Below are 25,885 nucleotides of genomic sequence, written 5' to 3'. Positions count from 1 at the left end.
CCTTTCTATGCCATGTTCCTCCCACTCTCATCTTTGGACCTTATTCTAAAATCAGTGGCCCTCATACTAAGCAGTTTCCCTTTTCAAGCACCTTCTCTTTCTTTAAATCTCTCCTCATAATTTGCGTCTTCTACAAAGTCTTTCAAGAATCATTGCTGAAAGATTCCTCCACTACCTGAAGCTCCTGCCAGCTTCTGATCATTGAGTATATCTGTCCTGTTTTGTCTGTAGTGAATTGTAAGCCTCTTGAGCTGGAAACAGTGGGCCTGTCTTCCTTTCTCTTACACTGGTGTAAATCAGGAATAATGGTTCAATTCAGAGAGTTACACTGGTGTAAAATACATGTAAGTCAAGGGAGAATCATGCCCCATATCTTTCTCTTTATTTATACAACAACAAGCGCACTGTTGGGGCATAAGAAATAATAATATTCACCTTGTGTCAGAGCAGTAGGTTATATGCTATTCTCACTGGAATGCCCTTTCACTCTGGAACATCCTCAGGAACTTTAGAGTCAGACATAGATAGCACCGCATACATATATTGGTAAGAGAGAGAGGGTGACTCAGAATAATATGGTTTGCTATTTCTAGGTTAGTGATTCTAATTTAGGCCAGGTCCATATTGGTGATGACTTAAAATCGCTACCTGGCTGTTCACTAGTTAGTTTAAAATGAAATGGTCACCTCAATCAAGCTTTTGGTAGGAATGGACATATTGGTTCAGATAAAATAAGAATCACCCTCCAACTCTTTAGCCAAAACTCAAAGCCAGATTATTTTTTAGGTTTCCAAAGTTCAGTTAACTTTATTCCTAAACTCTTTTGTTTCAATGTACCTCTACACTCATAGGTTCCAGGTTGGGATAGGAAAAGATCAAATGCCATAATACCAAGTATTGGATTTTCAGAGTCACAGGGAAGCATGAAATACTTGGAAAATAACTTGAGAGAGAATGTAAAAGCAGCAAGGAATCCTGTGGCACCTTATAGACTAACAGAGGTTTTGGAGCATGAGCTTTCGTAGGTGAATACCTACTTCGTCAGATGCATGCATCTGACGAAGTAGGTATTCACCTACGAAAGCTCATGCTCCAAAACCTCTGTTAGTCTATAAGGTGCCACAGGATTCCTTGCTGCTTTTACAGATCCAGACTAACACGGCTAACCCTCTGATACTTGAGAGAGAATGTTTCTGTAAGATTCTCAGTTCATTTTTTTTGCAAATTTCAGAGGTTTAGAGGGCATGAAGCTTCAGAAAAACAAACAGATTCTGATCTAAATCAAATTCCCAGTCCAACTACCATTTAGTTTTAGTAGTCACATGTCCACTACCACCAATGGTACAATTTCATATCCTTAGAAGTTTTAACAGAGAAGATAGGGGCTAAATGCACTGTTTGACTTCGTCCTGAAAGATCATGTAACTAAATTAACCCCTAAGGATTTGTCTACATTGTTGTTAAAAACTCATAGCACAGGGTTCATCACCCAGTGGCCATTATGCCTATAACCAACTAGCTTCATTCCCTTAGGGTATGAAATTAGACATCCATGGCTGGCCCATGTCAGCTGACTCAGGCTCGTCGGGTTGGGGATCGAAGGCTATTTAATTGCACTTGTTGGAACCGCCGTCCCCAAACATATGGGCGTAGCTTTTCCAGGGCGTACACAATGGCATAGCATTCCTTTTCACTGACTGACCAGTGACTTTCCCTCTCAGACAGTTTCTTGCTGAGAAACACGACAGGATGGAAGTTGTGATCTGTTGCTTCCTGCATGAGCACTGCTCCTATACCACGCTCAGATGCATCCGTGGTTACTAGGAATGGCTTGTCAAAGTCCGGGGCCCTGAGCACAGGGTCAGACATGAGCATCGCCTTAAGCTGGGTAAAGGCCTTTTGACACTCGTCAGTCCACCTAACGGCATTTGGCTGGGTCTTTTTGGTCAGGTCGGTCAATGGGGCAGCGATTTGGCTGTAGTGTGGGACAAATCGCCTGTAGTATCCGGCCAAGCCTAAGAAGGATTGGACCTGCTTCTTGGACCGTGGGACAGGCCACTTTTGGATAGCATCCACCTTGGCCTGTAGGGGGTTTATGGTTCCTCGACCCACCTGGTGCCCCAGGTAAGTCACTCTGTTTTGGCCTATTTGACACTTTTTGGCCTTAACAGTTAGTCCGGCCTGCCTGATGCGCTCAAAGACCTTTTCCAGGTGTAGTAGGTGTTCGGGCCAGGAGTCTGAAAAAATGGCCACATCATCGAGGTAGGCAACTGCAAATTCTCCCAGTCCAGCTAGTAGACCATCTACCAGCCTCTGGAAGGTGGCGGGTGCATTTCGAAGGCCGAAAGGAAGGACATTGAATTCATACACCCCCGCATGGGTGACGAATGCTGACCTCTCCTTGGCAGGTTCATCTAGTGGTACTTGCCAGTACCCCTTGGTTAAGTCTATTGTAGAGATGAACTGGGCACGTCCCAACTTTTCCAATAGCTCATCGGTACGTGGCATTGGATAGTTGTCCGGACGAGTTACAGCATTTAGCTTACGGTAGTCCACGCAAAAGCGTATTTCCCCATCTGGTTTGGGTACCAGAACCACTGGAGATGCCCATGCACTGGTAGATGGGCGGATTATACCCATCTGTAGCATGTTCTGGATCTCCCGTTCTATAGCAGCTTGGGCATGAGGAGACACTCGGTAGGGTGGGGTTCTGATTGGGTGAGCATTACCTGTATCAATGGAGTGGTATGCCCGTTCAGTCCGTCCTGGGGTGGCTGAGAACAATGGGGCGAAGCTAGTGCACAGCTCCTTGATTTGTTGCCGCTGCAGACGTTCCAGGGTGGTTGAGAGGTTCACCTCTTCCACGCCACCCTCTTTTTTCCCGTCGTAGTAGACACCGTCAGGCCACTCAGCATCATCTCCCTGGACTGTAAACTGACAAACCTGTAAGTCTCTGGAACGGAAAGGCTTGAGAGAATTAACATGGTACACTTTAGGCTTTAGTGAGGAATTGGGAAATGCTATGAGGTAGTTTACAGCTCCCAGGCGCTCTTGGACCGTGAAGGGCCCTTCCCATGATGCTTCCATCTTATGGGCCTGTTGCGCCTTCAAGACCATAACCTGGTCTCCTACCTTGAAGGAACGTTCTCTGGCATGTCTGTCATACCAGGCCTTTTGCTCTTCTTGAGCATCCTTTAGGTTCTCTCTAGCAAGGGCTAAAGAGTGTCGGAGGTTGCTTTGTAGGTTGCTTACAAAGTCCAGAATGTTAGTTCCTGGAGAAGGCGTAAACCCCTCCCATTGCTGCTTCACCAACTGTAATGGCCCCTTAACCTCGTGACCATACACAAGTTCAAATGGTGAAAACCCTAAACTGGGATGTGGTACAGCCCTGTAGGCAAACAGCAACTGCTGCAACACTAGGTCCCAATTATTGGAGAATTCGTTGATGAATTTTCGTATCATGGCCCCCAAAGTTCCATTGAACCTTTCCACCAGGCCATTGGTTTGATGGTGGTACGGGGTGGCAACCAAGTGATTCACCCCATGAGTTTCCCACAGTTTTTCCATGGTCCCTGCCAGGAAATTAGACCCTGAATCTGTAAGGATGTCGGAGGGCCAACCTACCCTGGCAAAGATGTCTGTTAGGGCCAGGCACACAGTGTTAGCCCTGGTGTTGCCTAGAGCTACTGCTTCTGGCCATCGGGTAGCAAAGTCCACTAAAGTCAGTACGTACTGCTTTCCTCTGGGCGTCTTTTTTGGGAAAGGGCCCAGAATATCCACAGCTACTCGCTGAAATGGGACCTCAATTATGGGGAGTGGCTGGAGAGGGGCTTTGACCTGGTCTTGAGGCTTTCCCACTCTTTGGCATACCTCACAAGACCGGACATACTTGGCAACGTCCTTGCCCATCCCCTCCCAGTGGAAGGACTTCCCCAACCGGTCCTTGGTTCTGTTCACCCCAGCATGGCCACTGGGATGATCATGGGCTAAGCTTAAGAGCTTCCCCCGGTACTTGGTTGGAACCACCAACTGTTCTTGCGGCTGCCATTCTTCCCGGTGTCCACCAGAAAGAATTTCCTTGTATAAAAGTCCTTGGTCTATAACAAACCGGGATCGATTAGAAGAGCTGAGAGGCGGTGGGGTGCTCCGTGCCGCCGCCCAAGCTTTCTGAAGGCTGTCATCCGCTTCCTGCTCAGTCTGGAACTGTTCCCTTGAGGCTGGGGTCACCAGTTCTTCCTCAGACTGGGGACTTGGGTTTGGTCCCTCTGGAAGCGATGTAGGTGATGGGGTTGTTTCCGTTGCTGGTGAACCGCTCTCCGCTGGTGCACCTGAGGGTATTTCAGGCTCTGGCTGAGCCTTTTGGGTATGGCTGTCTGTTGTTTCTGCCAGTTCTGGCTCGCTGGCGCCCTCTGGCGTTGAGTTTGAAAATGTGGTTGCACTTGCTGGTGCTGGTTGCTGTTCCAGTTCCGGGCCTGGGACTGGAGATGCTGTGGCTGCTTCAGTGGTAGGCATGGAATCCGGGTCCACTACCTCTGCCTGGGTCTCTGGTAACACAGACGGGGCCTCTGTGGACGGCTCAGGAACAGGAATGGGTCTGGAAGCTTGCCTGGTTTGGCTACGTGTAACTATTCCCACTCTCTTGGCCCGCCTCACCTGGTTGGCCAAGTCTTCCCCCAGTAGCATGGGGATAGGATAATTGTCATAGACTGCAAAAGTCCACATTCCTGACCAGCCTTTGTACTGGACAGGCAGTTGAGCTGTAGGCAAGTCTACAGCTTGTGACATGAAGGGGTAAATTGTAACTTTGGCCTTTGGGTTGATGAATTTGGGGTCAACGAAGGATTGGTGGATAGCTGACACTTGTGCCCCCGTGTCTCTCCACGCAGTAACCTTCTTTCCGCCCACTCTCAAATTTTCCCTTCGCTCCAAGGGTATTTGAGAGGCATCCGGGCCTGGGAATCTTTGGTGTGATGGTGGTGTAATGAATTGCACTCGCATGGTGTTCTTGGGACAGTTGGCCTTGATATGTCCCAGTTCATTACACTTAAAGCATCTTCCATCTGATGGGTCACTGGGCCGAGGTGAGTTACTGGAGACTGGTGAGGTTGAAGGGTAGGGTATCTGTGGCTTTACTTGGGTGGTATGTGGGGTCTTTGGCTGTCCTCGGTTGTAGGGTTTATGGTCTGTGTGCCCCCTGGGGTAATCGTTCCCCTTGACAGTAGCTTTCTTGCTTTCTGCCAGTTCCATCCATTTGGCTCCAATCTCCCCCGCCTCAGCGATATCTTTGGGATTTCCATCTTGTATGTACCGTGTGATGTCTTCAGGAACACCATCCAAGAACTGCTCCATTTGTATGAGGAGGTTCAGTTCTTCCAAGGTTTGAATGTTGTTTCCTGTTATCCAGGCCTCATAGTTTTTTGCAATGTAGTAGGCGTGTTTGGGAAATGACACCTCGGGTTTCCACTTTTGGGTTCTGAAGCGCCGACGGGCATGATCTGGGGTTATCCCCATTCGGTATCTGGCCTTGGTTTGAAAAAGTTTATAGTCATTCATTTGCAGCTTAGGCATTTCAGCTGCCACCTCTGCTAAAGGTCCACTGAGCTGTGACCTCAATTCTACCATGTACTGGTCTTCGGGAATGCTGTACCCAAGACAGGCTCTTTCAAAATTTTCCAAGAAGGCCTCGGTGTCATCACCTGCCTTGTAGGTGGGAAATTTCCTGTGCTGTGGAGCAATAATGGGCGCCGGGTTGTTAGGGTTGGCTGGCACATGCAGCCCAGCTTTTGCCAACTCCAGTTCATGTTTTCTCTGTTTTTCCTTCTCTTCATTCTCTTTTTGTTGTTTTTCCATTTCTTTTTGGTGCTTTTCCATTTCTCGGCGGTGGGCCACCTCTTCTTCTTCTAGTTTTCTTTTGTGTGCTGCCTCTTGGGCTGCCTGTTCTCTTTGGAAGGCTGCCAGTTTGATGCTTTCTTCCTTTTCTTTCATCTCCATCTCTTTTTGTTTTATTTCCAGTTCCTGTTTGTGTTTTTCCATCTCTCGCCTGTGTTCAGCTTCTTTGATTTGTTCTTCGGCCTCAATTTTTGCCTTAGAAGTCATGGCTCCTGTTTTCTTGTGTTGGGGTGCCCTCCGGTGTTTATTTTCTGAACTGCAGGTTCTCTGTTGCCTCCTGGAGTCTGCCTAGCAACAGTGCCTTTTTTCCCTTTCTCTCTCTAGCTAATGTTCAATGAAGGGAAACCAGAAAAACCACTTTATTTGCATGCATATAAGTGCTGGTATTTGCCTCCTAATGGGAGGGCTATTGCATGACAAAAGACCCTCAACAGTCTCTTAATGGCTTCTCGCTTAACATGTAAGCCACAAACTGCCAGAGAGAGCAGAGAAAAAAAAATTCTCTTTGGTTCCCTTTTAAAACCAACTGTTTCTCTCTGCTAAAAAGCCCTTAGCAGAGAAAAGAAAAATATAATATTCCTACTGGCTTCTGGATTCTGTCTATATCCCACCAGCTGCCACTCATGTAATAACCTTAGTCCCAGATTTGGACCTTAGCGTCCAAAATATGGGGGTTAGCATGAAAACCTCCAAGCTTAGTTACCTGCTTGGACCTGGTACCTGCTGCCACCACCCAAAAAATTAGAGTGTTTTGGGGCACTCTGGTCCCCCTGAAAAACCTTCCCTGGGACCCCAAGACCCAAATCCCTTGAGTCTCACAACAAAGGGAAATAATCCTTTTTCCCTTCCCCCCTCCAGGTGCTCCTGGAGAGGTACACAGACACAAGCTCTGTGAATCCAAACAGAGTGAATCTCCCTCTCTGTTCCCAATCCTGGAAACAAAAAGTACTTTCCTATTCCCCCAGAGGGAATGCAAAATCAGGCTAGCAATCCAACACACAGATCTCCCCTTGATTTCTTCCTCCCACCAATTCCCTGGTGAGTACAGACTCAATTTCCCTGAAGTAAAGAAAAACTCCAACAGGTCTTAAAAGAAAGCTTTATATAAAAAGAAAGAAAAATACATACAAATGTTCTCTCTGTATTAAGATGATACAACACAGGGTCGATTGCTTAAAAGAATATTGAATAAACAGCCTTATTCAAAAAGAATACAAATCAAAGCACTCCAGCACTTATATTCATGCAAATACCAAAGAAAAGAAACCATATAACTTACTATCTGATCTCTTTGTCCTTACACTTAGAAACAGAAGATTAGAAAACAGAACTACTTCTCCAAAGCTCAGAGAAATCAGGCAGCCAGAAAACAAAAAGACCTCAGACACACAATTCCCTCCACCCAAAGTTGAAAAAATCCGGTTTCCTGATTGGTCCTCTGGTCAGGTGCTCCAGGTGAAAGAGACATTAACCCTTAGCTATCTGTTTATGACAGCACTGTAGACATTTGAGTTTGGTTTGGAGCTCAGGATCTAGCATCTAGCAAGGTAGGAGTGTTGCAGAGCTCGGGCTACAGCCTGAACCCAAACATTTACACTGCAATTAAATAGCCCCTAAGCCTGAGCCCTTTAAGACTGAATCAGCTGGCATGTGCCGGCCATGGGTGTCTAATTTCATACCTAAGGGAATGAAGCTAGTTGGTTATAGGCATAATGGTAATTGGGTGATGAACCCTGTGCTATCATTGCGGGTGCTATACCTGAATGCCTGTTAAAACTAGCATTCATTAAAATGATCAGTCTGACATCTTTCACCATCACTCAGTTCACTTCAGGAATTGGTTTAATACTTTGTACAAATATTGTCTTGACCAGCAACTGACATCAAAGTCAATGGGGTCACTGAGGATGCAATTCAGAGAAGGAAAAACTCTAACGTTGAGATATTTTCTTTTTCTTATTAGGTGATCTGCTGCATGTATGTAGAAAAATTACAGTGTCAGATGCATAAATAGCTGTGTATAGACCACTCTGATCAAATGAAATATTTATGACTATTTACTAATGCTGTTATTAGTATCCGGCTTCCTGCTGCTGGATTCCAACTGAATGTCATTCAATTGTTTACATATAGTCTTAATTGACACATTGTGTTGTTTTTAAACAAAAATCAAAACCATGTAGGTATTACATGGATTCAGCAAACATGCACTTCGGTATATAGCTCCATATCCTTTGGGGTTTACACAACTTTGAGGTTTAATATTGCTTGACACATAGGCATCCTGTTTGGATTTCTTCAAAGGAATGTAATAGCAGTTTGTTTCCATCAGCATAAAAGTCAAACTGGATGAAATATCTCAGTAACTATAAAAGAGGGGGATGGGACCCATTCAATAGTTCCCTTAAGAGGTTTTGGAAGTTCTAGAAAACTAATTACTTTTGCTGTACAGATATTTAATCTACAGTTGAATGCTGATCCCTGTTGGATGATCTTAAATAATTTTATTGACCAAGCTGTCTCATTATTAATTACATGTCAGTATTTTACAAATGATCATATGCAAGCTGAGGGTGAAATTTACCCTTCCTTTAAAAAAAAAAAGCCAGAGTAATTGGGCTTTTTACAGGATACTGAGTCAGGTAGAGTGGTGAAATCACATGAACCCCAATATGCAGGCTGGTGACAGGTCTGCATAGTAGCCATTCTCTGGCCATTGTTCTGGCCTGCTGACTGAAATAGTATCCACTATCTGCTCATACCATATATCCACATATAATGTGGACTTTATGGATTCTTTCACACCCACTCCAATGCTGCCTCTTAATTTGTCTATTCAGAGCCAGTGCAAAGCCCCTTCTGTGATACATAGATGTAATGGTCCCCTATGCAGCCACTGCACTCCCCCAACCCCACCACATATCCCCACTGTGGAGCTTAACTGGGACACACAGCTTTCCAAGGTCCCTCTGCATCACTCATAGTGAGTAGGAGCTCAAAGGACTATGGAGCCAATATAAAGGAAAAAGCTGGTTATTTTCATTACCTGAGATCATTTTAAATTCCTCAATCAAGCACACTGTATTTCTTCTCCTTCTTCCTTTGGTCAATGATGTCATCAAGGAACTGAGTAGTCACACTTCTCTTTAAGTGAATAAATGAATATTCCTTGCTACGAAATTAAATTTTTAAAAATCAGCAAAGATTAATAGATTGTAATTGAAGACTACAAGAAAAAAGAGAGAGAGAAAAGCAAAATTAATTTGAAGATCTGTGAGAATCTGCTTGTATGTCCACTCTTACTTCTAATATTTTTATTAATTTTCAAAATGTGACTAATATAAACCATTTTCATTTAGGTACATGTAACAGGGTGGCTCATCTTTTGAAGGCTGGAGGGCCTGAGGCTAACCAACCCTAACTACTAAAGAGGCACACCTGAACTGGATCAGGTGATTCTCCTATAAAGGGCAGCAGGCTGATGCAGGAAGAGAAGAAAGCTGAGGAAATTGCAAAGAGTGGGAAGGACTTCTTCAGGGAAGACCTTCATAACAGGAGAGTTTAGTAGTCAGAGCCATAAGGATGAGCTCTAGCTAAGTAAAGCCTGGGAGTGGTGGTTGAATCAGAGAAGGACAGACCAACTCCCTTGGGAAAGAGGGTCTGGGTCTGGTGGAAGGACTTCATTTGTTTGGGACTAGGAGGAATGAGTTCTGCTTTGTGAAGGACTTTGTGCTAGCCTGAGTGGAACTAGTGAAAGGGTCAAACTAATATCAGTAAAGAGAGAAGAAATATTAATATCCCATTCAATAAGGAAAGGGATTCAAAAATGAAACTTTGAAGTAAAATGGGCAGCCATGTTCCCAAGTACTTGTCACATGTACCCTCTTTTAGCTTAGTTATTTTTTCCATTACTAAAACTTCTGAAATTTTGGAAAGCCCTCTGGTGTAAGAATATTTTTTTCACTAGTAAACTACAGTGGTAATAAGTCATATGAACAATATTAGTAGAAGTGTCATCCATTCTGAGTAGTGCTAAAGTGGGCATTTACTTTGTATTTTTACATGAAACTAAAATCTTGTAATGTTTGGCCTTATGCCATATTTTCTTCCTAATACCTGACTTTCCACAATTCTTCCAGAGAGACTGTTTAAAATAGAACCCAATTCATATAACCTAAAGGGGATAAGGTAGATACAATGTTATTAGATGAGCTTGTGCTTAACAGAAGTTGAAATATTATTAGCACATCCATATTCCTCAGGACTACATGAAGTAATATATCTACTAAGCTTCAGTGTGAGGTGAAATATTTTGAAGGAGATTTTTTTTCTGGAATAACTAAAATGTTCATTTTAGCAAATTGGGACTATAGGTTAGAAAGGAGACAGACAAAAAGGAATGTGTATAATAAGGTAGTAAGGAAAGGCTACTGGATAGAGCACTGGACTAGGACTCAGGAGACATAGTACAACTTCTGAACTCCTCCAGTGACTTCCTATATAAACTTTGGCAGACCCCTTAACTGTGCCTCCTTTCCTCAATTGTAGAATGGAGGTAATAGTTCTCATCTCATAGGAATATTGTGAGGATAAAATTCACTCTTTACTTGGAGATGCTCAGATATTACGGTGCTGCAGACCATATCATTAGAAAATAATGACTAGCATATCTAATTTCAAATTTAGCAAGGCATAATAATGCTTTGTTTTTTTCCATAACACTTTGTTGGAGCTGGAAAAAATTAAGAGTTTAACACACAGTTATTCATCTGTTAAAGTTTATTATCGATATTTGAGTAATTCAACTTTTAGTGTATCTAACCAAGAAAGCTGTGTTATGTGTGGGAGGTAGGAGGAAAATGCATAACTTAAAATTTTAGCTATTCTAACTCATCTAGCCCAAAGATTAGCAGAAAATAGGTGTTCGTGCCTTAGAATAAAGGGTAAATATGCCCACTTTACTAAAATCAGCCAATTTCTTTGTTTCCAACCAGTTCAGATAAGAATAATAATGATGCCAATAAAATGCTGCTTCAATTTGGTTTGCTAAATAGTAATAGCATTAGAAGACTATTTCTGCAGTCTTTTGAAGTAAAAGGAGAGAGAAATCCCCTGCTCTTTTTTTCCTTTCCACTGCTCAGATAAGAGATTTTTAATTACTCTTATTTGATCTATCATCATTATTTTTGAATAATATCTGCTACTTTTGAAGCAAAGTGGCATGAGTTTGTTTACCCTTCACCTTGGGAGTCATGGACTCAAATGTGAGATATTACCCACTTGATAAAAAATTTAACAATTTCCATCTATAACTTGGAGTAGATAGGAGTCCACCTAAGAAAACCACCATAAATTTGCCATGATTGACAGTCTTTACTCAAGATGGGCCCTGGATTAGAACAGTAAGGGACTTGCAGGTCAAGGATGTGGTGCATTGACAAAGCTACCTTGAGAAACTAAAATAGCACCAGTTTGGATCAAATTGTTCTATAGTCAGTGTTGTCATTCTCTCACGTCAATGGCACCTGCACCAAAACCTTAATGTTAATCCACAAAAAAACTGTGCAATATATAATTTAGAATTATGATCCATTGTGATAGAATTGTGCTATGATAGAATTGTTCTAAATATAGTCAAGTGAATTTCACAGGTGAACACTACAAAGAGACTTTTCTCACAAGAATAAGATTAGGAAGTATTCCTCATAACCTCTCCCTCTTTGTTCTTAACTTTATGTTTTACCCCACCTAATCACAAACACATGAGTGCTCCCATTGACGTCACAGACATTACTTCAGAACTGATTGTAGATAGGAGTGGGATATAAACTGATATTAGAAGTTAACGCAACACAACACAAAAGGGGACCAGGTCCCTGAAGCTATGATGATTTATACCAGCTGTGGATTTTGGCCCAGGAGGTTAGCAGTCCAGTTCATTAAGGAATGTAAGGAGGTTTAGATATGCTCCCTAGTGGCTGTAGCATTAAGCACTTACATTAAGTGAGCTTTTGTCTACTAACTGGACCTAAAGTTTCCATTATTTAAACCATCCTATTGTAGCCATACAGTGAGATTGCTAATGTCAACGGAGTCACAAGTTATTTTTGCTGTGCTATGCCAGCATTGACACTACTGTGCTTTGTGCAGGAGAGAGAGAGAGGCTAGGAGGTGAGGGCTGCCAATTAATACTACGGAGAAGAAGTTTCTAACTATCGTTCTACATCTAGAATCATAGACATCTGTAATGGCAAGATAGTAACAAATGTATATACAACCAAAGAAACAATTGCAAGCAGCCATGGCATGGTAAATACAGTACATAATGATTTACTTAGTGTTTAAAAGTGGTTTTATAGGTATAAATACAATATCACTGGGAGAGAAGCACTGTGTAGAAGTTTTAAGTTTATACGAATAATTCATTTAATTACATCAACCAAATAAACACAAAGTAGAACCTAAGGCTACATGCTACTTTTGATTCAAGTACACAGTTTCCATTGACATTAATGGAAGCACTGCAGGTGTAATATCGCCTCTATAATTAACATAGTCATGGGAAATATGTTGTAAATCAGCCTAATTTTTGCTGCTTAAGTCAAGGGAGAATCATGGTTCCTTCCAAATATTGTCTTTCTGGCTCTTTCTTCAGAGAACATGTGTTTAGAAAATATTTGATCATGGAGTCAGGTATGGTTAAAAACAAAAAAAAAAAAGTTCAGAAGGGGAATAGAGCAAAAGTAAAGGTACTATTTTCAGCCACAAATTTATTTGCTTCAGTAGCAGAAGGGTCATGAATACGAATAGTGCTGAATTCTGGAGAAACAATTTGTCATTATTAAAATTTAGTGCTTTGTCAACACAAAATATCAGTTTCAGCTTCCTTTTTGTGTTAGTGCAGCTGTTTGTGCAATTAAGGGGTCTAAATGTTCTGGGATTCAGCATCAGTGAATGTAACTATGGCTCATAAACAATAGAAAGATGTAATCTCTAATAGACTGTCAGAATTCAGAACATATTGAACATTTGAAACTGAAAGAGGAGTTTCTATGGCCAAACTATCAGAGCTACTAGCTATTGGTAAATGGACACTTGACAGTATATTGCATTTCTTAATGATGCTACACTATTTATACACACACACACAGCTTGCTGCCAGCTACATCCAGTTATGACAGTTTGCAGTTGATACAAGTTTAGAACGCTTTCCTAGTAAAATGAAGAGACAGATTAGCAAAACTAATTTTCCTGGGACATTTGTGTAAGAAGGAAAGTGGATGGTGGACATAAATATGCTACCACATTTCATTTGTATTCTTGCAACTATATGAGATGAACAGTCTTACCGGACATATTTTACTATACAACTTTATTTGTATCATGTCATCTGTGCAAAATATGTCCTAAAATCCCTTGCAACACAAAGAAGGAAATTAAAGTTATATTTTATTTAAGAGATGCAGAGGTAAGGGAGAAAAAAAATTGTTAAGAAAAAGCAGTGAACAATTATTACAGCCAATTCTGTGACAGCAATAATGTTCACCCTCACAGCATGCTGCAAGGCCTACTTTTGCTCTTGGATTTTTCAGAAGGAGGTGGGCAGAGCCCAGAGTCAGGGCATTAAGAGAGAGATTGTTTTTGTTAAATTATTGAATAACTGATGGAATGAGGTGGAGCACATTACTGATACATGAAGTTTTGTAATTTTTTCAGTGTGCAAGTGCTAAATCAATCCACAGGCACATTTTTAAATATCAACATGATGACATATCGTAAAGATATGAACCAATGCTTGACTGCAATATTTTTAAGATACTTGGTTGGATGTAATTGTCCTTCTGCATGGGCTGTATTGGTTCAGTCATCACTTCAGTACTGGAGCATTAAAAGATCAGTTTCCAGTCCATCATTTGGGAATTTATTCCAGTGTCTGAACAGATGTCCCATTGTAAGATAAACCGGAAGCTATGTGCTGGTTTCTCTTGTATAGGCTGGGCTGAGCAGCAAGGATATTGACAGCTGTGAAATGTGGACCACATGCTTTTGGAAAACACTGACAGAAACATTATTTGGCCAGAACCTCAGCTAGTGTACAAATCAGCATAACTGAACTGACCTCAACAGAGCTACAATGACTTGCCCCAACTGAGAATCTGGCCCATTATTTTTAGGCTTCATAGATTACAAGGACAGAAGGGACCATTCTGATCATCTAGTCTGACCTATTATAGAACATAGATCATGCAACTTCCCCAAAATAATTCCTAGCACATATCTTTTAGAATAACATCCAAGCCTGATTTAAAGCTTGTCACTGATGAAGACCGCTTGAGAAACTGTTCCAAATTGTTGATTTAGGAGAATTTCTTGAGATAAATGCTGGGAATTAGACACCTAGTGGGCTTTTCAAAAGTGCCTAAGCAGGTAAGGTGCCTATCTGCATCTTTAGGCACCAAAGTCTGGGATTTAGGTGCCTAAGAAGCTTCATGGATCCCATTCTTTGCCTTAGTTCTGTGACTTTAAGATGGAAGAATATTACTTCCCAACCTCACAGAGGATAAATATATTAAAGATTGCGAAGCACTCTGAAACATGCTGATGAAAGTGCTATATATGAAACTATTTAAAAAAAATCAATAGGTACAAAGACAACTGTACATTTATGATTGAGATTAACATAACTTCCAGCAAACTACTTTACAAAAATACTTATTTTGTATTGTAATATGTTTCAAACTACTTGAAGGTTATAGAAAGCATGTTGTTAATGCAGAATAAACTCAGCAGAACTTCCTTGTACACTCATCATTACACACTACACTTAATCAGCACTAAAAATTGGCAGCCTCTTTCATGTACTTAAAGTGTTAGTGCATTCCTGTATTACTAAAACTTAATCATTTTATAAAATATGCCATTGTGCACTTACTGGTCTGTGTTACATTTCTTTAACTTATTTTCACATTCAAGCTACACAACTAGTAAAATAAATGGACAAAGTATAAATCTATAAACTCTAATTAGGAAAGATCATAGCCATTGTGATAGCTCCGGAGTTAAGACTGCATTGACATTTGCATTTAGAGGAAGGATTAAATGCCTTTGTTATGCATGGAGAAAAAATGGTCTGTTTTCACAATCGAAAAAGATAAATTGTGGGGTCCCTCAAGAATCTCTACTGGGTCCTGTGCTTTCATCATAGTAATAAATGATCTAGGAAAGAGGATAAACATGGAGGTGGCAAAGTTTGCAGATAATACAAAATTACTCAAAATATTTCCAAAGCTGACTGTAAAGAGTTACCAAGAGATCTCACTAAACTGGTTCACTGGACAACAAAGTGGCAGATGAAAAGCAATGCACATTGGAAAACATAATCCAAACTAGACATAAAAATATGTTAATTAGCTGTTGCCACTCAAGAAAGAGGTCTTGGGGTCATTGTGGATAGTTCTCTGAAAACATCCAATCAATATGCAGTGGCAGTCAAAAAAGCTGTCAGAATGCTAGGAACCATTAGGAAAGGGATAGCTAATAAGACAGAAAATATTATAATGCTACTATATAAAGCAATACTACGCCCACACCTTGAATACTGCATGCAGTTCCAGTTACTCCATCTCAAAAATATATATATTAGAATTAGAAAAGGTACAAAGAAGGGCAACAAAAATGATTAAGGGTATAGAACAGCTTCCATACAAGGAGAGATTAAAAAGACATGGACTGTTCATTTTAGAAAAGAGACAACCAAGAAGTGATATCATAGAGGGCTATAAAATCATGAATGGTATGGAGTAAGTGACTAGGGAAATGTTATTTACCCCTTCACATAACACAAAAATCAGAGATCCTCCAATGAAATTAATAGGCAGCAGGTTTAAAACAAATAGAAGGAAGTACTTCTTCACATAATGTATGGTCAACCAGTGGAACTCATTGCCAAAGGATGTTGTGAAGGCCAGAAGTATAACTAGGTTTAAAAAAGAATTAGATAAACTCATGGAAGATACATTCATCAGCCAAGATGGTCAGAGATATAACCTCATGCTCCGGGTATGCCTAAACCTCTAGCTACCAGAAGCTGGAACTGGATGGCAGGGGATGGATCACTTGAGAATTATCCTGTTCTGTTCATTCCCTTTGAAGTATCTGGCACTGGCCACTGTCATAAGAGCTAGAAGGACCATTAGTCTTACCTCTTATGGCCATTCTTATGTTTGTATAAATAATGAGTGCATTTTCCCCAGATTTTCATAAGTAATTCTGACTACACAATAAATTTTATGGGAGTCCATAAATAGATCTGTTAATGAATCTGAGTTAAAATTACTTTAAAATGAACACTCTTCAGTGCTTCCTAATGAATATATTCCTGAATTTTGAGATTAGAAAATGTAACACTTCTAAACTGTAGCAAAATGTAAAACATGTTTTTAAAGCTTTTTTGTGTCAATTTTTGATTGACATGAACATCCATTGCTACTTATATTGTAAAGTGTGTCAATGAATATTTTTATTGATTAATATTTTGATGTTCTGGAAGATAGGCTTTCATTGTCAAACTGCATCTAGACCTCAGACTTGAGGAGAGAACCTTGAAAATGTGAACCAAGTGTAAAATGATGTAGTGATGTCTTCCTTAGTCTACAGCCAGCCTGAAGTAATTCTGAGAGGTTTTCACCAAAATTAATTATGGTATTTAGCCATTGTAATTAATTGGGCCCACACTGAAAGGAAAGAAAAAGGGATTGTTAAGCAATAGTTCTTTGAAATATAGCAGGAGCCTTCTGTTCTCTGTTAGAACAGCTGCCCTCGTGGTTCTGTCTTGATTAAGTCGCTGCCCAGCTTCTTTTTTCAGGAAGATCAGTGTTTACATGCTCAGCTGTCTCAAGTCAAAACAGTTCTAATCTGTTAATAAGTCACTAACCAAATATTATTACTGGGAATCTGGTACATAACCAGATGCAGGATGTTGAATTTTGAATGTTAGAGAAAATATAAAACCACCACTCTTCACCACCTCACCTTACCCCAATGGAAAAAAAATGTTATTTACCAACCAAAATGATATATTAAATGCACAGGTGGACTGAACTCTAAAAGCATTCTCTTTTTGTCTTTTTAGAAAAGAGATGATAGTCAAATTGCTTTATTATCCTGTACCTATTCATAGTGTCAGCATAGAGTATATAACATCAAGAGAGATAAGTAAACCAATTCCAGTAACAAAATCAGAACTGCCTCAGCCCTTGAACTGAATCTTGGCCTTTTTTTCTCCATTTAAAATTTATTTTAAGTGATTCAGTGTTCATAAAAGGAGATAAATTGACAATCTTGGGGACTGTTTATCATCACAGAAGGCAATGGCAGTGCATACTTTCCAGCAACAGCCTTATAATGTTGCTAAAGTATGAAATGACCACCCATAGGGGATGCCTAGATATTGTGGTGATTGTGTACTAGCAATGACTTGGAGTATATCAATATGAGATGGTGATTCAGCCTCTGTATTTATTTAATCCTGGGACTCTTTGCTGGGACTGCAGCTACGCATGTCAGATCTGTGGCTGTTGTAGTGTTGGTTCTGTGTGGTGGATGCCTATTCATTAGAAAGTATAGACCTGAGGACATCTTCTAGGAAAAACGTAGAATTAAAATATACGTCATTTGACATAAAACAGTATTAAAGTGTTTGCTATGTTGTGGGCCCTTAGCTCCTCTCCCTTGGTGTAAGTGAAGAGAAGGTAGGGACTGCAGTGGATTGAGGAGTGCATGCCAGCTCATTTCTCAGTGCACTGAGAGCAAGTGTGGGAAGGGAAGTCCCACTGACATAAAGGAGTGGGTCCCTACTATCTATGCGTGTCTTTTTGTGTTACTTGGGCAGCAGTTCTGACAGCTCTGTAGCTCCTGACTTTTCTCCCCCTGGGTTAGAGTGGACCCTCATCTCCTTTTGGTCTAGAGGATGAGCAGTGGAGCTGGACTTGGGAGAACTGTGTTGCATTCATAGGTCAGCTACTAGCTTTCAGAGTGACCTTGAGCAACTCACTTCCCCTCTCTGTGCCTCAGTTTCCGCATCTATAAAATGAGGAGAATGATACTGACCTCCTTTGTAAAGCACTTTGAGATGTATAGATAAAGAGTGATACATACGAGCTAGTTATTATTATTATTACTATAAAATGAGGGAGGAGACAGAATGGCTTGGGTAGAAAAAGGGGATTCTGGATAGGGAAAATAGAGTAAGGCCATGTGTGATAAATGAAGGGGAGGAAGGGGTAGCTTCCTTTTATAGACACCCAGCCAGCCAGTTAGCTATAAAATCCTTCTTGGTAGCTGTTCTCTACTTGCTTTACCTGTAAAGGGCTAAAAAGTCTGACTGCTATGCATAGGTAAAAGGAAGTACTTGGGCACCTGGCCAAAAGAGCCAATGGGAAGGCTAGAACTTTTTAAAATTGAAACAAGACTCTCCTTTTGTCTCTTTGTGGTGGCTATTCTCCTGGAGAGCAGGGACAGGGTTAGACTATGCTGTAAGAGCTTGTGCCATGTATGAAAAATCATCAGATCATACCTAGAAACTACTCATTTAAAACCCCAGCTATGTAAGTAGATCAGGAAATATCTAGGAAGACACAACTAGGTTTATCTCTTTTATTTCTTTATGGCTTGTGGACTCCTCTATACTAACCCCCAAATACTTTTGTTTTGCTTGTAACCATTAAGCTGGACCTCAAGAAAACCATTCTTGATGCTTAGTTATTATATCTGCTCTTTTAAAATTGAGCAACAGCCTAAGTTCCAGATATATTTTTTCTTTTTCTTTTTAATAAAATTTACCTTTTTTTAAGAACATGGTCAGGATTTTTGTGTCCTAAGAGCTTTGTACATGTTGTTTAATTAGCTGGTGGCAACATCTGCTTTGCTTTGTTTTCTTTCTCAGCTCTTCCCTTGCGGGCCACTAGTGCCGGAGTAGGGAATCAGCCTTGACACCGACAAGTGGTAATGTAACTTATGTCACCCAAGGGTGTGAAACAACACCGCCGAGTGACATAAATTATATCAACAGAAGTGCCGGTGTGGGCAGCAGTGTGTTGGTGGGAGAGCTACTCCTACCTATATAGCTACAGCAGCTTGTGGAGGTTGTTTTATTATGTTGGTGAGAGAACTCTCTCCCGCTGGCATAGAGCGGCTACACAAGAGATCTTACAGTGGCATGGCTATATCAATACCACTGTAAGCTCATGAGTGTAGACATGGCCTTAGTGAGGAAACGCGTCAAAGGCATTTTGGATGGGGATGAAGGAGAGGGAAAGTTGAAGGGTGGAGTGGGGGAAGGAGAGATTTAGAAGGGGGAAGAAGAAAGTAAAAAGAGAATTATTTACAGCTATACACACCCAGCATTTAATGATCTGCCATCCTCTTCTTCCATAATTAACTATCAGCCTGAGCTGGCTGGCTGTTGAATGTCAAGGTTAATAAGATATCCCATCAGTATGAATGAACACTGCTCTCTTGCAAAGCGTATGCATTCCAGATACTGCCCTCACAGCAAATAGCATCAGCATAGCATGAGCTTCACAATAAGCAAATGCACAATTGGTTTTATTCAGCATAGAGCATTGGCAATGGGTTTTATTCAGCAGTTTTCTGTTCATCTGCATGCATTTAGTACACATTGTTCATTGCAGTTTAATCTTAAGCCTACTTTGGCACTGAACCTGAATCAGATTCCTGTAGGAATCTGGGATGTCTTGTGATTAGGGTTTTTTTTTTTTGCTATGTTTGTGTTGTGCCCATTTTGTGATTCTTCTAAAAATGTCCACTATCCTTATGCTTACCAGAAAGCTGGCCATCACTTGTTATTAACCAATTTATTATAACCTGTGCTTCATTATGTAAACTAAACCACACAGTGGTAGAGTTATTGACACTACTATAAGATGTGTACTTATGTACAGAGAAGGAAATATGCTGCCTTGTTGAGGTCTATCTTGTCCTACTCTCCCTTAAGCAGTTTCTGAATGCTAGGAGTCATTTCCTGCTGATCACATGCAATGCAACAATATTGTTCATCACATTCCTAGCATTTTCATCCAGACATGCACTTCACAGGATAGAATTTTAGACTCATAGAACTGGAAGGGACCTCAAGAGGTCATCTAGTCCAGCCTCCCGCACTCATGATAGGACTAATTATCTACAGCATTCTTGATAGGTGTTTGTCTAACCTGCTCTTAAAAAATCTCTAGCGATGGCGATTCCACAACTTCCCTAGGCAATTTATTCCAGTGCTTAACCAACCAACCAACTTCCAACAGTTAGGAAGTTGTTCCTAATGTCCAACCTAAACCTCCCTTGTTGAAATTTAAGCCCATTGGTGTCAGTAACCTAGTCCCAGATTTGGACCTTAGCGTCCAAAATATGGGGGTTAGCATGAAAACCTCCAAGCTTAGTTACCAGCTTGGACCTGGTACTGCTGCCACCACCCAAAAAATTAGAGTGTTTTGGGGCACTCTGGTCCCCCCAAAAACCTTCCCTGGGGACCCCAAGACCCAAATCCCTTGAGTCTCACAACAAAGGGAAAGAAACCTTTTCCCTTCTCCCCCCTCCAGGTGTTCCTGGAGAGATACACAGAAGCAACCTCCGTGAATCTAAACAGAGGGATTCCACCCTCCCCGTTCCCAGCCTGGAGAACAGAATTACCGAGAGTCAATCTTTCTTCCCCCCTCACCCAGAGTGAACGCAAAGTCAGGCTAGTACATCTAACACACACAGGTTTTCTCTGACTTCTTCCTCCCAACAATTCCCTGGTGAGCTGCAGACCCAATTCCCTGGAGTTCCTCACTAAAGAAAAACTCCAACAGGTCTTAAAAGAAAGTTTTATATAAAAAAGAAAGAAAAATACATACAAATGGTCTCTCTGTATTAAGGTGACAAATACAGGGTCAATTGCTTAAAAGAAATATGAATAAACAGCCTTATTCAAAAGAATACAATTTAAAGCACTCCAGCAACTATAGACATGTAAATACAAAAGAAAAAAAACCATATAACTCACTATTTGGTCTCTTTGTACTTACAACTGGGAAACAGAAGATTAGAAAAGCAGGAAATAGAAAAATCCTTCTCTAGCTGAGAGAGATTCAGGCAGAAAACAAAGAACACAAACTTCCCTCCACCCAGAGTTGAAAAAAGTCTGGTTTCCTGATTGGTCCTCTGGTCAGGTGTTTCAGGATACTTTTTTTTTTTCAGGTGAAAGAGACATTAACCCTTAGCTATCTGTTTATGACAATTGGTTCTTGTCCTATCCTCACAGGTTTAAAAAAAACATTTTTCTTCCTCCTTCTTGTAACAACCTTTTAAATACTTGAAAACTGTTATCATGTCCCTTCTTAGTCTTCTCTTTTCCAGACCAAACCCAATTTTTTCAATCTTCCCTCAAAGATCATGTTTTCTAGACCTTTAATGATTTTTGTTGCTCTTCTCCGGACTCTCTCCAATTTGTCCACATCCTTCCTGAAATGTGGTGCCCAGAACTTGACACAACACCCCAGCTGAGGCCTAATCAAAGTGGAGTAGAGCAGAAGAATTACTTCTCATGTCTTCCTTGTAACACTCCTGCTAGTACATCTTAGAATGATGTTCGCTTTTTTTGCAACAGCGTTACACTGTTGACTCATATTTAGCTTGTGGTCCACTATGACCCCCAGATCCCTTTCTGCAGTACTCTTTCCTAGGCAGTCATTTCCCATTTTGTATGTGTGCAACTGATTGGTCCTTCCAAAGTGGAGTACTTTGCATTCGTCCTTATTGAATGTCATCCTATTTACTTCAGACCATTTCTCCAGTCTGTCCAGATCATTTTGAATTTTAATCCTGTCCTCCAAAGCCGTTGCAACCTCTCTCAGTTTCGTATCATCTGCAAACTTTATAGGTGTACTCTCTATGCCATTATATAAATCACTGATGAAGATATTGAACAGAACCAGACGCAGAACCAATCCCTGTGGGACCCCACTCATTATGCCCTTCCAGCATGAATATGAACGGTTTTTCCAACCAGTTTTGCACCTACCTTATAGTAGCTCCATCTAGGTTGCATTTCCCTAGTTTATTTGTGAGAAGGTCGTGCGGGACAGTATCAAAAGCTTACTAAAACCAAGATATACTAAGTCTACCGCTTCCTCACTATCCACAAACTTTGTTATCCTATCAAAGAAAGCTATCAGGTTGGTTTGACACGATTTGTTTTTGACCAATCCATACTAACAGTTACTTATAAACTTCTTATCTTCTAGATGTTTGCAAATTGATTGCTTAATTATTTGGTCCATTATCTTATGCCAACTCAGTCATTTTAGGGAGCATTTTATTCTCATTGATATAGAAGTAATGTAAGTAAGATGGCTATCCATGCCACACTCAGGAACAGGAGCGGCACCAGGGTTTTGGGCTCCCTAGGCGGGGGTCCTTCTGCGCTCCCGGTCATTGGCGGCACTTCTGCGGCGGGGGTGGTCCTTCCGCGCTCCCGGTCTTCAGGGCACTTCGGCAGTGGGTCCAGGAGCGAGTGAAGGATGCACCACAGAATTGCTGCCAAAGACCCGGAGCGCTGAAGGACCCCCCCTGCCACAGAATTGCTGCCCCCCCAAATCCTGGCACCCTAAAAGGAAGTGCCAGGCCTGCTCAGGAAGGGGTGATATTGTCCTAGTTTATTATCCTTTACTTTGGAAAGAAGCAGCAACTAATGATTCTAAAACATTCTTTTTCACTTTCAAAGAGGAGAAGAAGAGAGCTAGTTGAATAGTAAAATGGGCCTGAGCTGACATGGATCTGAACTTTCTCAAGTTCCCGAAGATCAGGGATATTCATATCTGGGATTTTGGTTTGGGCTAGGTCTAAGTAAATTGTTAAGTTAACATGAGCTAAACCTTGGAAAGGTCTCCTCCTGCGCACAGGGGCGACTCTATGTTTTCCGCTCCCCCAAGCACGGCAGTCAGGCAGGCTTCGATGGCGTTTCTGCGGGAGGTCTGCCAATTACGCAAATTCGGCAGCAATTCTGTGGGTGATCTGCCAGTCTCACGCCTTCATCGTACCCGCCGCCGAATTGCTGCCGAAACCGCGGGACCGGCGGACCTCCCGCAGAAACACCACCAAAGGCTGCCTGACTGCCACCCTCACAGCAACCAGCAGCCCACTCCCCGCATCTTGCCACCCCAGGCACGTGCTTGCTGCGCTGGTGCCTGGAGCCGCCCCTGCCTGCGCGTATATTTCCACAAGAAGAATTTTCACTAGATGGAGGGGAGAGAAAGAAAGAATTTACTTGCATGCATTTTATTTGCTATTAAATGCCACTGGCAGACGATCTCTGGTGCTCATCAGAAACAAGAGACGCTTCATAGAGGAAATTATATTCTCTAATATTTCCTATACACGTTTTCATGTTATCACGTTAAGATAGTTCATAGGAAGCACTTGTCACATCTTTTTCTGGGATGAATTCAAGAACAAAGAGTCTTTTTTTAAAAAAAAAAAAAAAAAGTACACAACCAAAGAATCTTCTAAAATTGTCCACTATCCTTATTCTTGCCAGAATATTGGCAATCACTTATTATTAACTAGTATAGTCTAACCTATGCTTCATTATGTAAACTGAGCCACACAGTGGTGGAGTTACTGACACTACTATGAGATGTATACTTGTGTACAGAGAAGGAAACACATGTTGCCTTAAATGGCCCAGAATATCAGGGTTGTTACATGTGTATTGTGTTGAGCACTGGATATATTAATGCACATTCTAGTTATGTCAAATGACGCTAAATTATAAGGCGCATAAACATCGAAATTGGCAGTTTAAACATAGTCCAAATGATTTAAAAACTCTTGTATGGTTCCCAGTCTTTGCTCAGAGAAGGCTCAGACAGAATAAAAATGAAGAATGAATGATCTTTTGTGGAATAAAGTGGGTACGGTGCAAATGCACTGGAGATAAACCCTGAGAGACATTTTCTTAAATTCCATCCATCTTCACCTCATAAAAGTACTCAAAGCCTTATAAATAATTTAAAAAACTAATGGACATGGTTTTTAAACAATGTGAGCCTGCTCTTAAAGAGGCGGGTCATGAGCAGATCTGCAAAGGTGGAAATGGAAAATACACTGCTTCTATGCTATGGTTACCTTGAGAGGCAGAAAGGCATGGTGCAGTGTGTTAGTGCAGCCTTTCTCAGTACCACTTCTCTGTTAGGGCTCAAGCCTGAGCACTTTGACTTTGCTGTAGCAATGCACTTAAGCATGTGCTTAACTTTAAGCAAGCAGATAGTCCCACTCACTTTCTTTGCTGGATGAGGGCCAGAAGGCTCTTGCAACTTGCAGGAATGAGCCCATATAGGTTAGTAGCAAAGACATAGTGTCTAATGACATCAGAGTAAACCTGTGCCCCCATTCTTACAGAAACAAACACTCTTTCATTGGAGATACACACACACACACACACACACACACACACCACACACACACACACACACACACACACACACACACACACACACACACACAGGTCAATATTCTAGGGAATCTGATCTTTAATGTGCTCAACCATCCCTTATCAGTTCATTATTCACCAACTCATCTTTGTATGCAGGTTTTCACTCAGTCTTAGGTATGAATCTATAGCCCTCTTTAGCAGTATATAGTTTATTACACCATTTAACAGGCACTTCAATGAAGGGCAGACATCCGCCCAGAAACCTGCCTGCTACTGTTTTGGAGCCTCATATTGCAATGCACACTTCTAGGGGATACTGGAATCACTGTCTTTAAATGGATCTGTGATCTGATAGAGACAATTGTGATGATAAATTCATAGCTGTGTGATGCACAAGATTATGACAACAGTAAATGTCTCACTGGCTAAGGCTGTCATATCCGTGTCAATAATGACCAGGAAATGCAGAAGTCTGACTGTGTTCTTTATTTTTCATTTCCATTCTGACATAACATTAAGAAGTTAAAGTAAAATGCTGATCTCCAGGCAATACAATTCCTGGAAGTTTAAAAATTATTCTGTCTCCAACCTTCTGCCTCATAATAACACCATCCAACACATAGTACAATTACCACAACATGCATGACCTATTTCTTAATTGCAGGGATGAGATTGGCTATTTTTTGCTTATTGAGATCAGATGCATTTTGCTTCCTGTTAACCTCAGAGCAATTCCACTGGAAATATACATAAACGTATGGAGATCAGTTACCACTATATTTCTTGATAGCTGTATAATTAATTTCTGTTGACAATATACTTACTATTAAAGTCTAATCCAATCACTATAAGTAGGTAAATAGCAAATCCAGAATAGATAACTTCCCCATAGAGCCAAATAATTAACTTTTAGAGAGAGACTAACGCCTCTCCATAGGTGAAATTTAATAGGATATCTTTTTATGTAGTGTTATGAACTATGTTTGTCACATTGTTCATACCAATTCCTTCATCACCAAACCTGAGACGGTGATCTGCAAAGCAGTAATCATGTAAAGGAGAAACAAAATAAGACTATTAAAGAGACAGGAGTCATATTACCTTCAAGGAAAAATTATGTCTGGAATCTAAAATTTCCAGCCTGCTATTATGCAAATTTAAACAAAAATATCTACATTTGAGGTCAAGAACACTTTTATGTAGTCTTTCAAGTCTTCTCTGAAAACTGAAGTTTGTTTGTTTTTTAAAGCAAAAATAGAGATTGTCAAATTCAAAAAAAAATGTCTTGTGATGTCAGCAAAAGTGGGACAAGGGAAAATGAGTTTTATGGCATCACAAAACCATCACAGCAATTTTTCAATCTGTAAAAGAATACCAGGACTGGAATTGTAAGAATTCTTAAATCAAGTAAGGAAGGCAAGAGGGAGGAAAAGATGCTCTGTGGTAAGGCTATAGAGCCTTCCTTTCTCAGGCACCAGTTTGAATCCAATCTGTATCCAGTTTTGT

At 41.0% G+C, this 25,885-nt stretch overlaps 1 protein-coding gene across 13 annotated transcripts in view; it reads left to right on the top strand.

Moving 5' to 3' along the window:
* Window positions 1-25,885, top strand: part of LOC127046837 (bifunctional heparan sulfate N-deacetylase/N-sulfotransferase 4) — a 256,826-nt gene that overhangs the window by 197,053 nt on the left and 33,888 nt on the right. The gene's annotated exons all lie outside the window — the stretch shown is intronic.

This window comes from Gopherus flavomarginatus, chromosome 3 (genome assembly GCF_025201925.1).
Source record: "Gopherus flavomarginatus isolate rGopFla2 chromosome 3, rGopFla2.mat.asm, whole genome shotgun sequence".
NCBI classification, from domain to species: domain Eukaryota; kingdom Metazoa; phylum Chordata; order Testudines; family Testudinidae; genus Gopherus; species Gopherus flavomarginatus.
Note: the sequence above shows the minus strand (reverse complement) of the source record. Positions and strands in the feature narration are given on the sequence as shown.